General features: G+C 54.5%; 1 non-coding gene and 1 pseudogene across 1 annotated transcript; both read right to left on the bottom strand.

Moving 5' to 3' along the window:
- Positions 1-11,945: 11,945 nt before the first annotated feature.
- Positions 11,946-20,270, bottom strand: LOC129133425 (28S ribosomal RNA; annotated as a pseudogene).
- A 925-nt stretch (positions 20,271-21,195) lies between these two features.
- Positions 21,196-21,348, bottom strand: LOC129133465 (5.8S ribosomal RNA). The gene has a single exon (XR_013183145.1). It is a non-coding gene; the product is annotated as a 5.8S ribosomal RNA (ribosomal RNA).
- Between the last annotated feature and the right edge of the window lie 999 nt (positions 21,349-22,347).

Genomic DNA, 22,347 nt, shown 5'->3' on the forward strand with positions numbered 1-22,347 from the left:
AACACACAATTTCCAGACCCAGACATTCAGACCATGCAAACTGATACTTTTTCATCTCTGTGCAAAGATCAGCATTAGGACATCACTGACGTACCACACACTTCTCAGAGCTGTCCCTTTCATCCAGCTCTCCCCAGTCACTTCACAGACTTCACTCCAAGCAGTTTATCTCTGAGAGAGTTCAGTGGCATATGGGATTTTAATAAAGCCTCTTATTTGGCCTTATCATAAAGCAGAGCAATAGGGCTCAGGAGCTCAGTCCCTGGGTAGGGACCGGGTGCGCGAAGCTGGCTCGCTCATGCCAACGCCACGGGGCTGCCATTTAGCAAGCACGGTGATTATCAGCTCTATAGTGATTGCAAGCTCTCAGGATTTCAGCTCTGCTTGCTTGGTAGCGGTGCCCTGGGCTTGAGGCTGCAGCAGACGGAGAGAGAGGAGAAGGAGAAGGCGCAGGCTGTTCCACGGAGATGGCTTTATTTGGGGAGGTCCGTGAAGGGTCTCTGCTCTTCTTCTTTCTCCCCTAATGGGGTACAGTATGCTTCTTTTATAGGGTTGGAAAGGATCCAAGCTTGACCAATGGTAAGGGGTTAACATGACATTGCCTTATAGGGTTACAGAAATAGGTTAAGGGGTGGAGGACAGGAAAACAGGATTTTTCTTTTGCTGTTTCAGCATTCCTATTGTTCATATTCTCCATGGTGCTTTTCCTAAATCTATGGGGTTTACTACAACTCCACTTTCTGTTTTTACAAAAAAGGCGTTCGTTATCGTTCTTTTGAAACAGTGAACAAGGCACGAGAACATAGCTAACACAATAACAACTACAAGGAGAATCAACAACATTCCCTTAACAAGGATGCAGCCCATCCTGTTAATCCCCATTGCCCAAAAAGTTCATTGACCCAGTCTGGGATTCTTTCTACTTTCAAGTCCTTCACGAAATCTTTCAGTTTCTGGATGTTCGCATGGATGGATTCCGAGCGTGAAGAGAGGTTGAAGCAGCACATCCCTTCGAAGTCTTCACAGCCGTGTCCATGGGCAAGCAGCAGGAAGTCGATTGCTGCTCGATTTTGGAGCGAAGCATGTCTTGTGGTTTCTTCTTCCTTTAAGAGATCACTCAAGGCTGCAGATGTAGCGTTAGCTTGTTTACTGAGCCAGCACCCAAGGTGATTGATTTCACCGAGGGCCTTAGCTGCAGCTACCCAGGGTAAGAACAGGGAGACAGCAATCTTTTTTGGTTTGTTCCAATCGTATAATTTAGGATCGCAATTTTCATCAAATTCAGTGTAGGACCTTTTTTGTTGTTTTGATTTGCTTTCTTTTTTCCAATTATGTAACAGGGTGATGTTTGGTGTAAGGGTAGAAAGTTTTCCAAGGGTACAGGGACCTCCCTGGAGTAGGGAGGGGATCCCAGCCCATACTCTGTCACCACAGATGAGAAACATTCCTCTGGGTAATACTTTGGGATGGAGAGAGGACACAGAAATCACGCGAGCCGTGTAATTGCACCAATCGTGAGAGTTATAGGCTTTGTTAATAGGTTATATCTCTTTTCAATATGTGTTTTTGTTCTGGTCAATTTCTGCCCAATTGTTTTTTGGACGTCTAAAGTAAAATTTGACGCAGTATGTGGCCTTGGAGGACCCCAACAGATCTAATTCTTGGGATTCCTCTCGAGCATCTGGCAGAATTTTTGTCCACTCGTCCCAAGTATCAGCCACATTGGGTCTCTTACCTGTGGTGCGGAGGATCTCTGAGTTATAGACAGGCCAGTCATCTGCTACAAAGGGAATTCCTACTAGACATGTGGAAAGTGGATTATCAATGCTTCCCATGGACAAGCACCTGTTGTCCTGTTTTAATGTTTTTGCTAAGGTTACCCAAACATTATGGCTGGGCTGTGGGCTAATCCAGCCGAAGGCACGCGGTATGGTGAAGAACATCCAGGCAGCACTGAGGACAGCAGCAATGGAGATATTTTTCATCTTTGGGCAGGAATAGGGCTTCTGATAGGGAATATAAGTAGAATTTGTTATCTTTGTGATGAGAGGGTTTTCTGCCTTGTTCTTTTCTTGTTCCCCTCCTCCCCCCCTTTTTCTTTTAATTTCTAAGCTACACTATGGGAGGAGGAGTGGGTAGAGGGTTAAGGGGTTTTAAAAGGTTAGGGAGGGGGAATAACAGGGGTTTTTTTGTTGGTTTTTTTTTTTTCTTTCTTTAAATACAAAAAAAAAAAAAAACAACAGTGTAACAACATATAGTTCAGAGAACACTTTTGTGTTAAGGCTATCTATGGTCTGATGCAGCAGACTGTTGTTTAGCTTTTCAGTTTTATCTGCTGTCTTGTAATGGGGCGGTCTGTTCTTGTGTTTGTGGGTATTCGGCGACGTCTTCGTCTCCAGGCAGAGCTGGTTTGGTTTTGAGGTGGTCTTGTGTTTGCCTCAGGAGAGTTCTTGTCCCCGTTTGCAGGAGTAGTGTTCTCAGTGCCTAGGTATGGCTTTATGTTTTTTCCTGGGTACCACCTCGGACCGGATGGTAGTAGCATGCACGCATATCCTCTACCCCAGGTAATCAACTGGTGAGGCCCAGAAATTTGGTGTGTTTCAGGGTCCTTCACGAGCACAGGTGGTTTCTCAGTGAGCTTTGCTTGGGTGGTATTTGCAAAGTGGCGAAGTATTGGTGGGTCAGGCTCTGATGCTGTACAGTTCAGGAAGTTGATGACGTAGAGAGCCTTGCAAAGTCTTTCCACTGGAGATGTGATTCTCGTGTCTCTGTTCTGTTGATCGAGGACTCTTTTGAGGGTTTGATGTGTCCTTTCCACGATGGATTGTCCTGTGGGGTTTACAGGTATGCCGGTCTTGTGTGCTATTCCCCATTCATTGAAGAACTCCTTTAACTTGCGGGAAGCGTAGGCTGGTCCATTATCTGTTTTAATCTCTTTTGGTACACCCAGGGTGGCAAAAGTGAGGAGAAAGTGTTTTATTGTGTGCATGGTATTTTCTCCTGCATGTGAAGATGCAAATACTGCTCCTGAAAACGTGTCGACCGATACATGCACGTATTTTGACCTTCCAAAAGGTGCAAAGTGAGTTACATCTGTCTGCCACAGCTGGCAGATATTCAGACCTTGGGGATTGACTCCTGTCCCCATGGATGGTATCTGATAATTCTGGCAGTTCGGACATGTAGCCACGATAGCCTTTGCCTGATCCTTTGAGAGCTTAAACATTCTCATAAGGGCAGGTATATTTTGATGAAAAAACGCGTGTGACAACTCTGCCTGGGCAAGGATGTTAGGAACATTAGCAGTTTCTGCTGCCATTGCTAATGCATCCACTTTCCTGTTGCCTTCTGCAACAAAACCTGGGAGGTCTGTGTGTGACCTCACATGCATTATATGGTAAGGTTGCTTTCTGTGGGAGATTAGGTATATTAATTTAGAGAGCAGTTGGTACAACTTTGGATTAGAGACCTCTTTGAGAAGAGCATGTTCTGCTCTCATCGCTATCCCAGCGACATAAGCTGAATCTGTAACCAGATTGAAAGGCTCGTTTTTAAACTTTTCAAAGGCTCTGACAACAGCTGCTAATTCTGCATTCTGTGGAGATCCCTCCACTATTTGTATGTCAGAGTGCCAATCTTGTGTTTGGGGGTCTCTCCATGTAACCACCGACTTGTGGGAAGACCCTGAGCCATCTGTAAAGAGAGTTAGAGCCTTGAGAGGTTTTCTACTTTGGATTTGTTTTGGAATCAAATGGAAGGTTACATCAGGGTTAAAAAGTTTGTGTTTTGGGATCTTAACTGAAATTTGGCCCGTGTAGCTATCCAGGGCAAACTGGAGGCTTTCATTGGTCTGGATCAAATCCTCAAAGTCTGTAGGAGTTATTGGTAAGTATATGCATTCAAACTCACAACCTGAAAGAGCGAAGGTGAGTCCTTGCCTTTTTTACTAAATGTGCTATGACCTCCTGGTAGGTGGTGAGTGTCTTTGTGGGCTGGCTATTTGTAAAGACCCATTCCAGTATCAACAAAGGGTCTCGAAGCTGGGACTCCCATTGGAAAATCAGTCCATGGAATCGAGGTGCTTTTCCCAGGATGATGAACTGGAAAGGCAGACTGGGCTCAAAGTGATGGGCTTTGCGTGAAGACAGGGCTTCCTGGACTTTGGTGATGGCACTTCTGGCTTCTTCTGTGAGAGTGCAGGGAGAGTCCAGGTCCTTAGGTCCGCGAAGAAGGTTGAACAAGGGAGCAAGGTCCTCTGTTGTAATTCCTAGCAGTGGACGTACCCAGTTGATGGATCCGCACAGGCTGTGTAAGTCCCTGAGGGTTTTTGGGTCGTCATTTATGGTGAGCTGCTGAGGTACGATGGTCCTTTCCCGGATCTGGAGTGCAAGGTAAGTCCATGGCTTGGTGTACTGGATTTTGTCCTCACGAATCTCCATTCCTGCCTTTTCTATGGTTTCAATAGTCTTTTTAACTGTTTTGTCCAAGTAAGCTTTGTCTGAAGCACATACCAGGATATCATCCATATAGTGGTGGATGATAGCATCGGGGAATGATTTCCGAATGGGAGACAGGATGTGAGCCACGTACCACTGGCAAATAGTTGGGCTGTTTTTTAGTCCTTGAGGAAGATGACGCCAATGATATCTTTTGAGCGGGGCCTCCTTGTTAAGAGAGGGAACGGAAAAAGCAAACCGTGGAGCATCCTCAGGGTGCAGAGGAATGCTGAAGAAACAGTCCTTAATGTCTATGATAGCAAGTGTCCAGTCTCTAGGCAGCATTGATGGGGAGGGTAGGCCAGGCTGGAGAGGGCCCATGTCCTCGATGACCACGTTGATTCTGCGAAGGTCGTGGAGGAGCCTCCACCTGTTTGTCCCAGGCTTTGGTAGAACGAAGACTGGAGAGTTCCAAGGGCTATTGGACTCTACTATGTGGCCTTTTGCGAGCTGTTCTTCCACGAGGGTGTTTAGGGCGCGCAGTTTGGCTTTATTGAGGGGCCACTGTTCAATCCAGAGTGGCTTGTGACTTTTCCAGGTGAGACGAGGTGTTTCTGGCAGCGCGCTTACCTCAGTGGCCCCGATTAGAAATCCTGAGTGGGAATACGGAGGGAAGCTCCCCACTGGGATAGAACATCTCTGCCCCAAAGGGTGATGGGGGCCCTTACCACGAATGGACGAATGGTTGCCAGCTTGCCTTCAGGCCCTTCCACAAGGATGTTGTTCTTGCTTCTCATGGACACTGTAGCTCCACCAATCCCTGAAATCATGCCTGCAACAGGTTGTAGATCCCAGTGTGCTGGCCATTCTGAGCGGGCGATGATGGTCACATCAGCACCGGTGTCCAGCATCCCTGGCAGGTGGGTCTTCTCGCCTTTGCAGGTGAGGCCGCACTCAATGGTAGGCTTGGAGGGTCCCAAGGCTATGTAGGCTTGTGCCGACATAGCTGTAGGGTTGAGAGGAATCTGTTCCCTGTGATCCTTTGGGAGTAAAAAGGCTTGTGCTATTGGAGTTCCCTTTGAAAGAAAAAATGGTGAGTCTATGCAGCATACCTGGACAAGAATCTCTTGTCCTGGCTGCACTGTCAGCACTTCTGGAACAACGAAGATCTCCTTTGGGCTATTAAGAGAGTTACCTATAATTAAAATATGCGAAGGACCACCTTTTGGCCCATATTTGCCTGTGGGAACACGGTGAACATTCTCATTATTAAAGTCAATGGACAAAGCAGTTACCAGTTGACGGCGGGTTCCCATCTGGGTTGCCCCGTGGGTTGGATCCTCTTCTTGTGGTCCGGAACGTCCTGGGTTTGTGCGGGGTTGGGTCTGGGTGGCCTTTGATTTGTTGTCAGCGCCCAGGGCTCGACCGGGCTGCGCAAGAAGTTTCCCGAATGCTGCTGGTAGCGCTGCTAATTCTGGGGTCTTTGGTAATTGTTACGGTGGTATTGGGGGTGTGATCTCTCTGGGCAGTCCTTTATATAATGTCCAAGATCTCCACAGTGGTAGCATTTAGCTTGGTCTTTAGAAGCTATTACTGCATATGCACCAGAAACTCCTTCAGCAATACCTTTAGCAACTGCTTGGGCCACTGTATTTTCAGTGGACATGTGACGTGTACAGCATTCCAGCATTTGCTCTATGGTGGGGTCTGTATCCATGGGTAGAGACCTCAAAATGGCTTTGCATTTTTCATTAGAGTTACACAAGGCAAGTTTACATAAGAGTTCCTTCTTTGCCTCTGTGCTCTCTATCTGTTTCTTCAGAGCATCTCTAAGTCTGTCCACAAATTTGATAAAACTTTCCTCTGTCCCTTGTTCAATAGTAGAAAAATGCATTGTTGGCATTGACTCATCATGCACAAGAAGTAAAGAGGTTTTTGCTGCGAGAGCGATGTCCTGCAGTGCCTCTTTATTCAAGGTTTCCAATTGGTCTGATGGTTTCTGTAAGTCACCTTCACCAGCTAGTTGGGCTACCGTAAAATTCGTCTTATTAGCATCCGCAGAATATGAATCTGATAATGTTTTTAAATGTCTTTTCCAATGCCTGTCCCATAACAAATATTCTGCTGGGGACAGGAGGCAGTGTGAAATATTTTTTACATTGTGGGGAAGTAAGACATGTGCTGAGAACATGGCTTCTAAGAAATTTCTAAAAATATGTGAGCTTCGCCCATGTTCTTTGGCTATATTTCTTAATTGCACTAGTTCCTTGTTCGAGTTAGCTTTCCACGTCTTTATAGCAGACTCGCCACCATTCCGTCCTTGCTTATATTCTACTGGGAAAGCATTAATTTTCTGTGCCAGCTCCCAGTCTCCAGCCTTTATCGCTTCTACTTTAATAAGAGCCCATGGATCGGTGTGGATCGTATCAGAATCAGATTCACTGCAAGAGCTCTGGTCCTCTGAGGAGAACTGAGGGGGTGTTGCTATCAGTGACTTGCACTTTTTTCGTTTAGAAGCGTTTTTCAAAGGTTTCAATGGCTGGGGGGGAGACATGTCATGACCTGGCCGGGGGGAGGCACCACTGGAGCTGGGATGGCAGCACAGCACGCACAGGACTGGGTGGGGGGGGTAGCGCCTTGTGGGGTGTCTGGGATTCCGTTGGGGTGGCATTGAGGGTGGGCGGGGGGTTGGGGGGACGCGTGGTGGGGGCAGGGGGGCTGGGCGGGGTGGGGGTGCGGGCATGGGGGGAGTGGGGGTGAGCAGGCACTGGGACCGGTCCGGGGTGCTGCAGTTACGGGGTGGTGTGGTGGCACTGCGCTTGTGCGAGGTCCCCCTGCTGTGGCAGGCAGGGAGCAGGGGGAGGCGGCGGGGATGGACACGGGCTCGGGAGCGGTGGGGGTGAGGCTCGGGGAGCCCTCGGGAGGGGTCGGGCCGGTCAGAGCCGGGGCAGGGGGAGCGGGGGCGGGGGGCGCGGCAACGGGAGGAGTCGTGGGGGACACCAGCGCGGGGGTGGGGGGGGCCGCAGCGGAGGGGGGCAGAGCCGACGCAGGGGTGGAGGGGGCGGCAGAGGCAGGAAAAGGGAGCCCCGGGACCGGAAGCAAGGAGGAAGCCGAGCCAGGGGTAGGGGGGATGTGTGGAATTACAGATAAGATAGGATTCGCGAAGTTGGGCGGCGCAGGTCCCGCAGGGGTGGAGAATGTGGGAGGGGGAACTGTGGTGGGCAGCGTAACCTCTGCTTTAGGAGTAACGGAGGCGAGATGGGCTTTAGGACCGAAGGGGTGGTGTGAGATATGCAAGTGACATTCCTCTGAGTCCTTGTCAATCTTGTTAGTATTTGAAGAGGAAGTGTCTGTTACCGACTACAAAATCTTTTCTCTGTTAAATCTTTCAACGGTTTTAGTTATTATATGGAATAAAGGCAAATAGTTAGTTACAGAGAAATCCTGGTTTGTTTGGGAGATATATATTGTGCTCCTGATCATATCCCAAAACGAATTTTCAATGACTGCTTTCTTATCAGTATCAGGGTATTGCGAAATAATCCAAGTTACAAATTTTTTAAGGTTAGTTTTTGAGAGCTTGCCTTTAGAAAAGAAGTTGTTAGCAGATAAGATTTCTAAAATAGTTAAATATATCTCTCTCTCGGTTTTACTTAGTTTTAATGTACTAAAAATTGTACCCATGTTAATGGTTAGCCCTTCCAGCAGAAAAAACATGAAAAAAAAGGAAAAAAAAACGAAAAAAAAGTTTTGGAGCCCCGAAGTTATGCACGCAATATTAGCTAATACTTACAGTCCCTGGGGTCCAAGATCTGTGGAAGGAGTCTGCTGCGTCAGTTCTTCTCGGAATTTTCTGCCGTTCAGATGTAAGTTTTGAGTGTCGAACTGACCCTCCTGGGGAAAGGATTTTCTAAAACGAAAAGTCCCTTCACAGAAGGAGCGGCTTCCCAAACAGGCAATCACAGAAAACCCCGGGGGGGCTTCGTTGCTCAACCGACGGATATCGCCTCTGGGGGGTCCGAAGTAGTTGGGCCGCCACTTTAATAAAGCCTCTTAATGGCATTATCATAAAGCAGAGCACTAGGGCTCAGGAGCTCAGTCCCTGGGTAGGGACCGGGTGCCCGAAGCTCGCTCGCTCATGCCAACGCCGCGGGGCTGCCATCTAGCAAGCATGGTGATTATCAGCTCTACAGTGATTGCAAGCTCTCAGGATTTCAGCTCTGCTTGCTAGGTAGTGGTGCCCCGGGCTTGAGGCTGCAGCAGATGGAGAGAGAGGAGAAGGAGAAGGCGCAGGCTGTTCCATGGAGATGGCTTTGTTTGGGGAGGTCTGTGAAGGGTCTCTGCTCTTCTTCTTTCTCCCCTAATGGGGTACAGTATGCTTCTTTTATAGGGTTGGAAAGGATCCAAGCTTGACCAATGGTAAGGGGTTAACATGACATTGCCTTATAGGGTTACAGAGATTGGTTTGGGGTGGAGGACAGGAAAACAGGAATTTTCTTTTGCTGTTTCAGCATTCCTATTGTTCATATACTCCATGGTGCTTTTCCTAAATCTATGGAGTTTATTACAGGGGAGCAGCTACAAATCCCAGCCCCGCAGCTACAATCCGTCACCGGGCTGCCCAGGGCTCTGCTCCCTGTGCACACCAGGGGCAGCGGGGGCACAGCCCGGAGACCTTTCGGGGACACGTGGCGGATCCGTGGCCAGCACCTTCCGCCTGAAGCCATTGTCTCCCGCTCCCTCCTGGCCATGGCGAGAGCCGGCCAGCATGGCCCTGGCAGGAGGCTTTCCTTGGATTCCCTCCATTTGGCTTCTGACTGTGGCCCTGTTCCTCTCTCTTCCAGCTCCTTAAGCCCTCAGGGAAGACGAGAGCCCATCCTGCATGAACACATGGATTCAGATGAAATTCCAAAGAAGATCTGCAGAACTTCGTTTGTCTCCTGGACCAGATGTACCTGTACCGGCCTCCTTCGGTGATTTCCAGTTGGGACCGCCTGCAGCTCCAGGCACGGCTCTGGCTGCTCTCAGCTGAGCCTGTGCCAAGCTCCAGCAGCTCCTGCCATCTCTCTCCCTGTTGGCAGCTCCTTCCCTGCAGCCCTCAGGCCCTGCCCATGCCCTTTTATACCTCCCAGCTCAGCCCTTCGCTTTGCTTTCCCTTAATAAACTGTTTGTGTTTTTCACTTTACCCGCGTCTCCGTGGAGCTGAAGCGGCGCGAAACCTGAGCCCGGGGACACGCAGGGCCCTGCTGCCATTCTCCTCCCCGCTGTGTTCCGTGCATGGACAGAGAGGAACAAGGGCAGCTCAGGCTGCAAAGGTCCCTGTCCCGCTGCTCCAGCTGCACAGCGGCGTGGAGTTAAAGGGCGTGCTGAGCATGCTGAAGGGGAAAAGGACCCCGGGTTTTAGAAGAGCCAACAAGAGTGTGCTCCGAACCCAGCCGCGAGGGATTCCAGTGCAGGCATCCGCCGAGGGCAAAGGAGCTTGTAATGGCAGAAGTTTCCACAAAGAACTTCCTGAAAGCACAGCGATGCTCCATCCCTACACAGGGAGAGGAAGAGGGCAGGACAAGAGACCACCGTGGTGGTTTTTTTGTTGTTGTTTTGGGGGATTTGGGGTTTTTTTTTGTTTGTTTTGGTTTTTTTGGGGTTTTGGTGGGGTTTTTTTTTGCTTTGTTTTTTTTTTTTCCTGGTTGCTTTGGCTTTGTCTGATACTGATGCTGAGTTTTGAGGTTGGTTTGTTTTTTGGGGTTGGGGGGCTTGTGGTTTGGATTTGGGTTTTCTTGGGTTGCCCCCCACCCCCCAGACCCTCCCCCGCCCCTTTTTCTTTTCTCCTTTCCTGAAAGAATGGCTCTTCTATTTGCTTGGAACGAGAAACTTATCCGGAAAAACAAACCAACAAAAAAATTGGCCAATTTTATTTCTTTTCCTTTGGTATCGGATACACTCCCAGCCGAGCCAATGGGCAAGCCGAGCCCTGTGCTCTGCCTGCTGACATGCTGAACTGGCCAAACAGCGCCCACACCACCCACCCCCCGCCCTACCCCGCCACGCCCTCCTGGGACCCTACCCAGGCTGGCCCCCCTGGCCCTGATGCAGCTCACCCCGCCCCTCCCTGGCCCGCCCCGCCTGCCGGTACAGGTGGCGGCCGCCAGCACCGCCGCCAGCACACAGGCGCTGTGTGTGGCTGTCGGGCGGGTTGTTTCACGGTCCGCAGAGGTCTTCGGCCCTTGACGTGACTCTAGGGGGCTGTGGGGGCTCGGTGCCAAGGCGCCAGGGCCCAGCATGAAGCCACCGGCCCTCATCCACACAGAGACAGAAACAGTGACACACCCCCCCCCCCCCCACTCCACAGGCTCACACCCCTGCAGGCTACGGCCAGCCCTGCAGGCTACCACACCACTGCGTGTGCAGGCACGCGCGGCCAACCATCCCCGCCCCCTCCCTACCCCCCACCCACCTCCCCCTACGCCCCTGCCACCCGCACCCGCCCGCCCATAGTCATGCACGCTCTCACGTGCCCTCTCTCCCTGCCCCTGCCCGTGCCCCTGCCCCTGGCCCTGCCCTCTCTGTTGCAGCCGCAGCCGCCCATCGGTGTTTGGGGGCGCCCCACCCTCCCCCATCAGCCTCCCTGGCACCGTCTGCATACTTTTCCCGCTTGCTAGGGGGCCGTAGGCTAAGGCCGGCCTGAAACATCAGGTCTACGCAATGGCCTGGGACAACAGGTCTACCCTGGGGCCAGGGACAACAGGTTTACCCAAGGGCCTGGGACAAAATGTCTACCCGGGGGCCTAGGACAACAGGTCTACCCAAGGGCCTGGGACAACAGGTCTACCCAGTGGCTGGGCTGCCTTAGGCGAAGGCCGGCCCAGGCACAACAGGTCTACCCCAAGGGCTGGGCTGCCTTAGGCAAAGGCTGGTCCGGGACAACAGGTCCACCCAAGGGCCTGGGACAATGGGTCTACCCCGGGGCACCCAGGCGGCCATGGCCCAAGGCTGGCTGTGGACGACAGGTCTACGCAGTGCCTGGGCTGCCTTGGGCGAAGACCGGCCCGGGGACAACAGGTCTACCCAGGGGCTGGGCTGCTGTAGGAAAGGGCCTGCCCGGGACAACAGGTGGCCGCAGGCCAAGGCCGGCCGCGAACAAGAGGTCTACCCCAGGGCCTGGGCTGCCCTAGGCAAAGGCCGGCTGCGGACAACAGGTCTACCCCCACCACTGGAGACGGCAGGAAATGGGTACCCCGCCACACCCGCACCACGCACCTGCGCACAGGGGTCTTTGGGGAGACCCAATGCTGCCGCCACCGCCTACGCCTGTGCGGCCAAGCCCCTGCCCCGCATCTTGGGCCACGCACGGCTGTAGCCAGGGTGCGGTGGGGCCTCTCTCTCTTTCGGCGTGGGCGCTCAGAGCGCGCCCACACCCGCGGCACGCGGCCCTTCACTTGGTGCCCAGCCCCCGGATCCCGTGGACGGGTGGGCAGCCAGCTATCGCGAGCCCACTGAGGCGCCAGCGGCACTGCGGTATTGCTACGTCTAGGCAGGATTCTTAGAGGCGTTCAGTCATAAGCCCGCAGATGGTAGCCTCACACCAGTGGCTCCTCAGCCAAGCGCACGCACCAGGGCTCTCAACCTGTAGTTCCTCTCGTACTGAGCAGGATTACTATTGCAACAACACATCATCAGTAGTGTAAAACTAACCTGTCTGACAACACTCTAAACCCAGCTCACGTTCCCTATTAGTGGGTGAACAATCCAACGCTTGGTGAATTCTGCTTCACAATGATAGGAAGAGCTGACATCGAAGGATCAAAAAGCGACGTCGCTATGAATGCTTGGCCGCCACAAGCCAGTTATCCCTGTGGTAACTTTTCTGACACCTCCTGCTTAAAACCCAAAAAGCCAGAAGGATCGTGAGGCCCCGCTTTCACAGTCTGTATTTGTACTGAAAATCAAGATCAAGCGAGCTTCTGCCCTTCTGCTCCGCGGGAGGTTTCCGTCCTCCCTGAGCTCGCCTTAGGACACCTGCGTTACGCTTTGACAGGTGTACCGCCCCAGTCAAACTCCCCACCTGACGCTGTCCCTGGAGCGGGTTGCGGCCGGCGCGCACCGGCCGCTTGGCGCCAGAAGCGAGAGCCCCCCTCGGGGATCGCCCCCCGCCTCAGCAGGTAAGTGAAAAAACGATCAGAGTAGTGGTATTTCACCGACGGCCGGGATGCTGGCGGGCAGGTCGCCCCGCACCGCTGAGTGTGCGCCCGGCCTCCCACTTATTCTACACCTCTCATGTCTCTTCACAGCACCAGACTAGAGTCAAGCTCAACAGGGTCTTCTTTCCCCGCTGATTCCGCCAAGCCCGTTCCCTTGGCTGTGGTTTCGCTGGATAGTAGGTAGGGAGAGTGGGAATCTCGTTCATCCATTCATGCGCATCACTAATTAGATGATGAGGCATTTGGCTATATATCAAACACATATAAATAATATATGTCCCTTTTCCGGGTTAAGTAAAGGTGGCCCGTCCACCTTGGACAAATCCGGTTAAGCGGTACAAGTCCGGTAAGATTGGTCCGACTCAGGTGGTATTTGACGCGTTGGGAATTAAAGTTCCTGTCCCTACCCACTATGAGCTACCTAACTGGCTTGTGGCTGCCTTGCGAACCTAGCTACCATCTAGTTTATTAAAATATAAAAGTAATAAGCATACATCTGTAAATCAACATTGCTACAAAAGATCCCCCCAAGATACAAAATAGTAAAATGCAAAAACCAAGAGGTACAAGGTACAAAAATACAAAAATGTCTATCCTATACATTTGATTTCCTAGCTCTACTGGCAAACATATGTACAATGTCCACAGATGAGATGAGCGCGTCCGTGGATAAAGTCCTTGCAACAGTGATCTGCCTCGATCTGGGAAGTCCAAGAGTGTCCAAAAGTTCAAAGTTCCCCTTGTACCACTGCCCCCGCGCTCCAAGGGGAAAACCCATAAAAACAACGTCCTTAGCGTTGGTGAGGCTCCGCACTTCGGTTTCCAAATGTTTGTACTTGTTCACCTTCTCCACAGCAGCTTCCTCCAGTGTCGTCTTTGTCAACTCGAAACGTACTGTCACATCCCCAACAAGTGCATGGTCCTCTTTCATGAATATCCAGTCCGGTTTGTACAGTTCCTTGGTGGCATCCCTTATGTGCAGCTCCTTGAACACCACCCAGTCTCTCTTTTTCGCCTCCTCAATAAGCCTCTCGCCAATGCGATTGTGCCTCTTGATTCTGGCGTCCTTCGTCACTGGGCAGAAGCCGATGATGTGGCCGCGGGTCTCAAGGTCCGCCTCGCAGTGTCTACAAAACTTAACACAGTTATCTCCCCTCCCCTGCGTGAGAAATTCCCTCGTGGGATAAACATTGGCCCTGAGCTGTAAAGCAGTGAGGAGTTTCCTGTGAGGTATGCGTCTATAATATTGAAGCCAATTATTACTAATTGTGTCCCCCTTAAAATTTTTTACTTCACGGCCTTGGGATTCCAATTTTGTCCACTTTTTAAACTCCTTTCTTCTCCAATCACATGGTTTGGGGAACTTACTTTTAGGGTTCGGTGCTTCTGACTCCGAAAGTTTCTGCAGTCGCGGGTGGTACAGACGCCGGTAGTGCATCCCAAATTGACGGCATCGCCGCTCTCTTCCCTCCAGCTTGAATCCATAGTTTCTCATACATCTTCTCCATCTCAGCTTTCTCCAGGAAGGTCTTCATCGTCTCGTCCGGAGACTGTGCAATGTGCTGCAGTCTCCAGGCCTGCACACTGGGAATCAGTCCCGCCAATTTGATGACGCCCAAACCGCTGTCCCTCGTGCTCGAGTACAAGATGGCATCACCCGTGCACGGAGGCAGGTGCATCCAGTCCTTAACCGCTGTTCGGATCTTCAGGTCAAGGGCTTCAAGGGCCCCTGTTTTCATCTCTGAGTGGTCAGCCAGGTAGGTCAGTCGAGGAATGGTGTATGTTTTGAGGATGTCAAGTTTTTGCAGAGGTTTAAGTGGGGCTCGGTCAATGCGTTCGAGCCAGACGTCTAGTTTTGCGGAAAGGTCGGTTTTTGCAAACCCAGTCCAGGGGTCGATCTGCAGGCCGAGGTATTTCTCCGATTCCCCAGGGTTAATCATGTTCAGGGGTGTGCCGTTGATGGTCCATGCAGCGCAGTTGTTGACGGTGTAAGAGTCTTTTGTGGGCTTGATGTAGAAGCCGTGGCACTTTTGTCCCTGCGTTTTGAGACCTGTGAGAACGCAAAAGGTCTCTAGTATCTTGATGTTGATGTTCATGTTCTCCCAGGAGTCGCTCAACAAGACCAGATCATCAGCAAATGCCATGGCAGTTATCGTACGCTCTCCACGATGGAATCCTTTGCCACTCTCTTCCAGCTTGCACAACAGGGGGTCCATTGCCAGGTTGAATAGAAGGGGTGACAGCGGATCACCCTGCTTCACTCCAACCCGGATCTGGATTTTGTCCGTGTGCGTGTTCTTCTTGACGGTGACATACATACTGATGTCCTTGTACATATTGTCCACCAGTCCGACGACGTGGGGATCCACTCTCCGTTGCTGTAAAACGTGTAAGATGTGCTGGTGGCTCACGGGGTCAAAAGCCTTAGCAATGTCCACGAATATAACACCCAGTGGTCTATGTTCATTTTTGGCAGTCCAAATTATAGTTTGCAGGAGCTTCAGGTTCTCAGAACATCCCGCCGCACTGATGAAACCTCTCTGCCTTGGGTTGAGGGGGCACGCCTTAGTCATCCTCGCCGTCACGATCCTGGAGAACAGCCTCAGCAAGATGGAACCAATTGTGATGGGTCTCCAGTTGTTGATGTCCTTCAGGTGCTCCAGTTTTGTCGATTTGGGGATCAAAACAGTCCTGCACCCCCTCACCATGTCCGGGATGTCACCAGATGTTAGCCACAGGTTGAAGAGCTCAGCAGTCCGGGCATACCCGGGATCCATCTTCCTGATGTCCCCAAGGGCAATCCTATCTGGACCTGGTGCTGAGCCCTTGCTCATTTCCCGCACGTTCTTTTCAATTTCTTTGGCTGTAATTAAGTCCCTGAAGGCCTTATGGTGGGGCTTCCCTTTAATTTCAAAGTCTCCAAAGACTCTCAAGTCTCACACCAAACTGTCCAGGTGTTTCCCATCTGGCCTTGAATACCGAATAAATTTCACTGGGTGATATATCACAGGACAGACATTCGATGTCGTCCAAAATGATCTTCGCTAATTTCCCCATCTAGATGGAATAAACGCTGAAAGCGGAGGTAGTTACCTCTTTTGATCGCTCTGTCCTTCATCCACTTCTGAAACTGTTCTCTTGGCTGCTCCTCCCGAGTTTCCTTTTGCTTTTCCCCCCCGGAGTGCTGTTCTTATTGGGCTCACTGATTCCAGGCAACCAAAGCAGTCCTGCGCTGTCTGATTGAGCAGTGGTCGCACCTTTTGGCCTTCTAATAACTGTTCAAATGCTCTGGGGAAGTTGTTAATTGTCCCATCTGATAAACGTTCTTTGATCCTTTTCTGATAACGAGCCTGCAGTCGCCCTGCCCTCTGCTGGCCAACGGTTTCCCGGAGACCGTTATCCCTATCAAAGTGGTGTCCAGATGTCCCTATTGTTCCCTTCCCAGCAGCTGGTCCTCCCGGCTGGTGGTTCCCCCAAGTCCATTGTTCACAGTTCCTGCCTGGGATTGATGACTTGACCCAGGTTCTGATTTCAAGTTCCCAGCTGCTCCCCCACCCACTCCATTCTTCCTGAGCAGCATTCTTCTTTTATCACCAATCTGCTTAGCTGTTTTGCTTGTTAAGTGTTCCGATATGAGCTTATTAATGTTTTTGTGACTCTCGAACTGTACCTCCAGCTTGACAAGTAGATCTTCCTCCTCCTTTGTCCAGCATCTTTTGTGGGCTCCTCAGTTTGATGTTTCTTTCGGTTGGGAAGCATCGATCCTCTCCTGGTTTCTAACCAGTGGATGTACCAATCTTTTGTGTTGTCCTAGGCCAATTTTAGTCATAAAATCTCTACTGCATACCTCACATATCCACTCTCCCACTGGAGGTCCCGCATCCTTCAGACCCTTGCACTTTGCAAAATGACAAACAGTACTGTGATGGTTAAAATCCTCCCTCCCACACTAGGCACACCGAAAGCACACCCACTTCCTCCCGTGAGACCCCTTAAGGTGTTCAATTAGGGCCAACATCGAGTTGAGCCGGGTACCACAGCAAGGACATGGTGGATTTTTGTCAGGAACAGTCACCTTCACCATGTCATCCGGTGCTTGTTCACTGCAGACCTCAGGCACTGGAGGCAATGCCTCTGGTGTACCCTCTTCCCCCTTCCCACTGCCTCCCTTCCCAAGTACATTCTGATCATCGTCCTTAGGGGGACTAGGATTTAAGTCATCCCCCTCACTCAGTTGTGGTGTAGGCTGTTCAAACACCTCAGGAAACCCGTTCAACACCCCCCCATTAACAGAAACATGATCCACCCCCTGTACATGCTCCTGCAGATCTGACCTATATAGTTCTAAAGAGAAATTCACCAGCAAGTCCAATTCATTTTCTGTCAATTTGGTGGTTGTAGATGTTACAAAATCATCTTGGGAGGTCTGAGTGCCCACCGATACCCTAGTAAGGTGTAACAGCTGCCCCCAGTTTCCTCCTCCGAGAAACGGATTTGGATTTGGAATAGCCGAGTCATGACCGGATTCAACATCGGGAATGGAATGGGTGGTCAGCCCACCTGCGAACCCGTCGCCCCTGTCCAACCAGGGGGCCAGGTTTCAGGTAGTAAGAGAGTCATAGTTACTCCCACTGTTTACCCACGCTTCATTGAATTTCTTCACTTTGACATTCAGAGCATTGGGCAGAAATCACATCGCGATGCTTTGTTTTAATTAAACAGTCGGATTCTCCTGGTCCGCACCAGTTCTAAGCCGGCTGCTAGGCACCGGCCGAGGCGGGGCGCCAGCCCGGAGACCCCCTCCAGGGACCCTCCCCCGTGCGAACTGCTTGGCTGACGCTGGCCACGGCCGTGCGCCGCGGGGACCCCGCCGGCAGGAACCGACGGGGCAGCGGCGTGCTACGACGATGGTGGCGGTCGCCGCTGGGGCGCCGGCCGCGGCAAGGCGGAGGGCAGGTGGAGGGGAGGGCGGGCGATGGCCGCCGCAGCTGGGGCGATCCAAGGGAAGGGCCTGGCGCGTGTCCAGAGTCGACGCTGCGCGCACCCGCGCATGCCCCGGCACCCGGGCGGGCCACGCGGAGCGCACTCACCTGCGCGCGGTGCCTCGTCCTGCCACAGGGCGCGCCCGGCCCCGCTTCGCGCCCCAGCCCGACCGACCCAGCCCTTAGAGCCAATCCTTATCCCAACGTTATGGATCCGGCTTGCCAACTTCCATTACCTACATTGTTCCAACATGCCAGAGGCTGTTCACCTTGGAGACCTGCTGCGGATATGGGTACGGCCCAGTGCGAGTCTTACACCCTCTCCCCCAGATTTTCACGGGCCAGCGAGAGCTCACCGGACGCTGCCGGAACCGCGACGCTTTCCAAGGCGTGGGCCCCTCTCTCGGGGCGAACCCTTTCCAGGGCGCCCAGCCCTTCACAAAGAAAAGAGAACTCTCCCCGGGGCTCCCGCCGGCTTCTCCAGGATCGGATGCATCACCGCACTGGGCGCCTCGCGGCACCCGTCTCCGCCACTCCGGATTCGGGGATCTGAACCCCACTCCCTTTGCTGAGGGCGATGGAGGCCATCGCCCACTCTTTCGGAACGGCACTCGCCTATCGCTTAGGACCGACTGACCCATGTTCAACTGCTGTTCACATGGAACCCTGCTCCACTTCGGCCTTCAAAGCTCTCGTTTGAATATTTGCTACAACCACCAAGATCTGCACCTGCAGCGGCTCCACCCGGGCCCATGCCCCAGGCTTCGAGGCGCACTGCAGTGGCCCTCCTACTCATCACGGACTAGCCCCCACAGGCATCGCACTGTCGGCGACGGCTGGGTAAGGGCCTGACGCTCCAGCGCCATCCATTTTAAGGGCTAGTTGATTCGGCAGGTGAGTTGTTACACACTCCTTAGCGGATTCCGAGTTCCATGGCCACCGTCCTGCTGTCTAGATCAACCAACACCTTTTCTGGGCTCTGATGAGCGTCGGCATCGGGCGCCTTAACCCGGCGTTCGGTTCATCCCGCAGCACCAGTTCTGCTTACCAAAAGTGGCCCACTGAGCACTCGCATTCCAGGGCGCGGCTCCACACCAGCGAGCCGGCCCCCTTACCCATTGAAAGTTTGTGAATAGGTTGAGATCGTTTCGGCCACAGGACTTCTAATCATTCCCTTTACCGGGTACAACTGCCCATTGCTGAGTGCCAGCTATCCTGAGGGAAACTTCGGAGGGAACCAGCTACTAGATGGTTCAATTAGGCTTTCGCCCCTAGACCCGGGTCGGACGACCGATTTGCACATCAGGACCACTACGGACCTCCACACAGAGTTTTCCTCTGGCTTCGCCCTGCCCAGGCATAGTTCACCATCTTTCGGGTCCTAGCACAGATGTTCACGCTCCACCTCCCCGGCCCCGCGAGGGGTTGGCGGGCGAGACGGGCCAGTCGTGCGCCTGGGGCTGCCAGGCGCGACATGCGCCCCGGGATCCCACCTCAGCAGGGGCGCGGCGGCCCTCACCTTCATTGCACCGTGGGCTTTCGACGACGGCCCTTGACTCGCGCACCCGCTAGACTCCTTGGTCCGTGTTTCAAGACGGGTCAGGTGGGTAGCTGACATCGCCGCGGACCCTGGGCACCGGAGCACGGCCCGTCAAGCCCGGCCCAGCAGCGCTGCACGGTTGGGGTGCACTGAGGACAGTCAGCCCTGGTTGACAGTGGTGCCGGGGGTCCGTGGGCTCGGCCCCTGCAACCCTGCATGAAACGCCGCACTGCGGGGACGCTGCCCCCACCCCCCCCACCCCCAGGAGGGGGAGGGCGGGGGAAAAGCGACGCCCCCAACCACGGCGCCGCCAACAGGGGGCAGGAGGGCGCTACAGCGGTCCTCTCCCGCGGCCCTGGGATTCAGCAAGACCTGCTGCCCAGGGGCTGTAACACCCGCCGCCGCTCGCGCGGCGCTCGGCCACTTGCCCGCCGGAGGCCTTCCCAGCTGACCCGGAGCTGGTCGTGGCGCACAGCCGCAGAGGAAATGTGCCCGGCCATGGCTGGCTGCCGGTCGGGTGGTGGTCCCTGCACCGGCCCGCCCCCCCTGGCTCTCCCCCCGCACGGGGTTCACCCGGGGGACGGAAGGGAGGTGAAGGCAAGGATCCGCCAAGCCCGCGCCGGCCGACTGCAACTCACCAAGTTGACTCCTCCAGGCAGACTGTGCGGGCCCCGCCCGTTTACCTCTTAACGGTTTCACGCCCTCTTGAACTCTCTCTTCAAAGTTCTTTTCAACTTTCCCTTACAGTACTTGTTGGCTATCGGTCTCATGCCGGTATTTAGCCTTAGATGGAATTTACCACCCGCTTTGGGCTGCATTCCCAAGCAACCCGACTCCGAGAAGCCCCGGGCCTGGCGTGCCGGGGGGCCACTACCGGCGTCACACCATCCGCGGGCTGCGGCCTCGATCACAAGGACTTGGGTCCCCTAAGAGCGCCGCAGGGGAGGGGGGGCTTCTGTACGCCACATGTCCCACGCCCCACCGCGGGGTGGGGATTCGGCACTGGGCTCTTCCCTCTTCGCTCGCTGTTACTGAGGGAATCCTCGTTAGTTTCTTTTCCTCCGCTGACTAATATGCTTAAATTCAGCGGGTCGCCACGTCTGATCTGAGCTTGCAATCCCAAAGCTTGGCCACGCCGCGCATGGGGGCGCGCGCGACGATGGCCGCTGTGTCTCCCCCGCCCGCTACGCCACCAGTCCCCCCCTCCTCTCCGCGCTCCCGGAGGGAGCCAGAGAGAGAGAGAGTGCGCGTGCGCATGAGCGAGCGACGAGGAGACGGAGAGCCCCATCCCGGAGACGAGAACTGAATAGGGAGTGGGGCAGAGACAGCCCCGCGCGGGAGGACCGGCCGGGCGGTGGTGCGCACGACAGCATCAGCGGGGAGAGAGAGAGGAACGACGGTGCCCCTCGGCACGTCCCGAGACCGTGACAGAAGCGGAGGGGGCGGGCGAAGGGAGGACGGGGTCGGAACAACCATCCCCGGCGCTCTCGCCACGCGCGCACGCTCGGAAGCATGGTACGGTACCGCCGCGGTTCCCACCCGCAGACAGCCGCCGGTGCGGGGGGACGCTGGGGGCGAGGCCGTGCCTTGCCTCTCCTTCTCGCCCTCCTCTCTCTTTCTCTCTCGGCCCTTGGCAGCGCCTTTCGACACCATCTCTCGCTCTCCCCAGGCTGCCGTGCCACCGCATCCACGGCATGGTCCCGGCGAGGACGAGCTCCACCTCAGCGGCTTGCTCCGGGAGCGGGGAGCAACGGAGTGCTCCCCGAGTCTGCATTTAGGGGGACGAAGGCCCTGCACGGCAACGACAATGACTGTGACGATGACAACTGCAACAACGACGATGCCCGCCGGGCCGCAGTGAAGGGATCGAGGCCTCCTAGGGAAACGCTTCCCTCGCCGAACCCCTGACTGCCTTCCCTCGGGCACCAGTGGGACGCTGCTGCTGCCACCGCCACCACCACCCGCTGCGGGCAACAGGCCAGAGAGGCGACCCCAGCCATGCCACTAGCGTGGCCCCCGGATGGTTATTGATCATCAAGCGATCCTCAGACAGGCGTAGCCCCGGGAGGAATCCGGGGCTGCACGTGCCTTCGAATGGTCAATGGTCAATGTGTCCTGCAATTCACATTAATTCTCACAGCTAGCTGCATTCTTCTTTAACATACGAGCCGAGTGATCTACCGCTAAGATTTGTCTGGCTTTCGGGCACTGCTCACGCCAAGCGGCCCCTTTTTTTGTTACTCAGGGACTGAGGACGCAGGGGTGCACGCCTGGCTTTGACCATACAAGCACACAGAAACAGAAGGGGGAATAAAAACCAACTGGAGCAACCCACGCTCCGAAGGCCGGCCAAGAGGTGGGGGAGCCCGCGCTCCTGACCGCCTCCCCCACGAGGGGTGACGCCGACCTCACAAATGCCGTCCTTCGGAGGCGGACCAGGCACCCGGGCTCGGCTCGGCCTCCACGCAGAGGGCCACGCAGCGCGTGCTGGAATGCGGGAGGGCACGGCAGCCCCCCCGCGTCTCACTTTCACGGGATGACACGCACAAAACACATGGCACACGGCTGGGGGCGCGCGGCCATCAGCCCCCACACACGGCGGCTCTCCCTGGGCCCCCGACGCCGCGGGCCTCACGGAGTGCCGCTGCGCCGCTGCGTGGCCGGCTTATCTCTTTCCCCACTGCACGGCCTTCCCCTGGCTCGAGATGGCACGCGACGACGACGAGCCCCCACCGGCACGCCTCCTGCGGGACCACTCCCCTGCTGGGCGGGTGAGAGACCGGCGGACGTGCTCCGCCCCCGGCCCCGGAGGCGGGCGCCACCGAGAGCCAAGCTGGCATAGCCAGGGCCCAAGGCCTGCCGGACGGAAGACCCCGCCGCCACCGGGGCCGCACTCCCAGGACCGCCATTGCTGCGTCACACCGCCGGGGCCCCTTACCTCGGGCACGCGCCCGGTAGAAGGCAGGACAGCATTGAGCTAGGGTGCAAGGCCTGCACTCCTCGTTTGCACGCGGAGACCAGGCGGGGAGAAGCGCCCCCGCGGCTGCCCTGCGCGCCTTCCTGAGGCCCACATGCGGCCGGGAAGGGCGATGGAGGATGCGACGAGCGGGGCCCGGGACGGGACCACTGACGGCTGACGGCGGGCGCCTTCCGGCTGACCGTCCCCGCAGGGAGGGACACCCGTTGAGCGG

The sequence above is a fragment of the Agelaius phoeniceus genome, chromosome 7 (assembly GCF_051311805.1).
Source record: "Agelaius phoeniceus isolate bAgePho1 chromosome 7, bAgePho1.hap1, whole genome shotgun sequence".
Lineage (NCBI taxonomy): Eukaryota > Metazoa > Chordata > Aves > Passeriformes > Icteridae > Agelaius > Agelaius phoeniceus.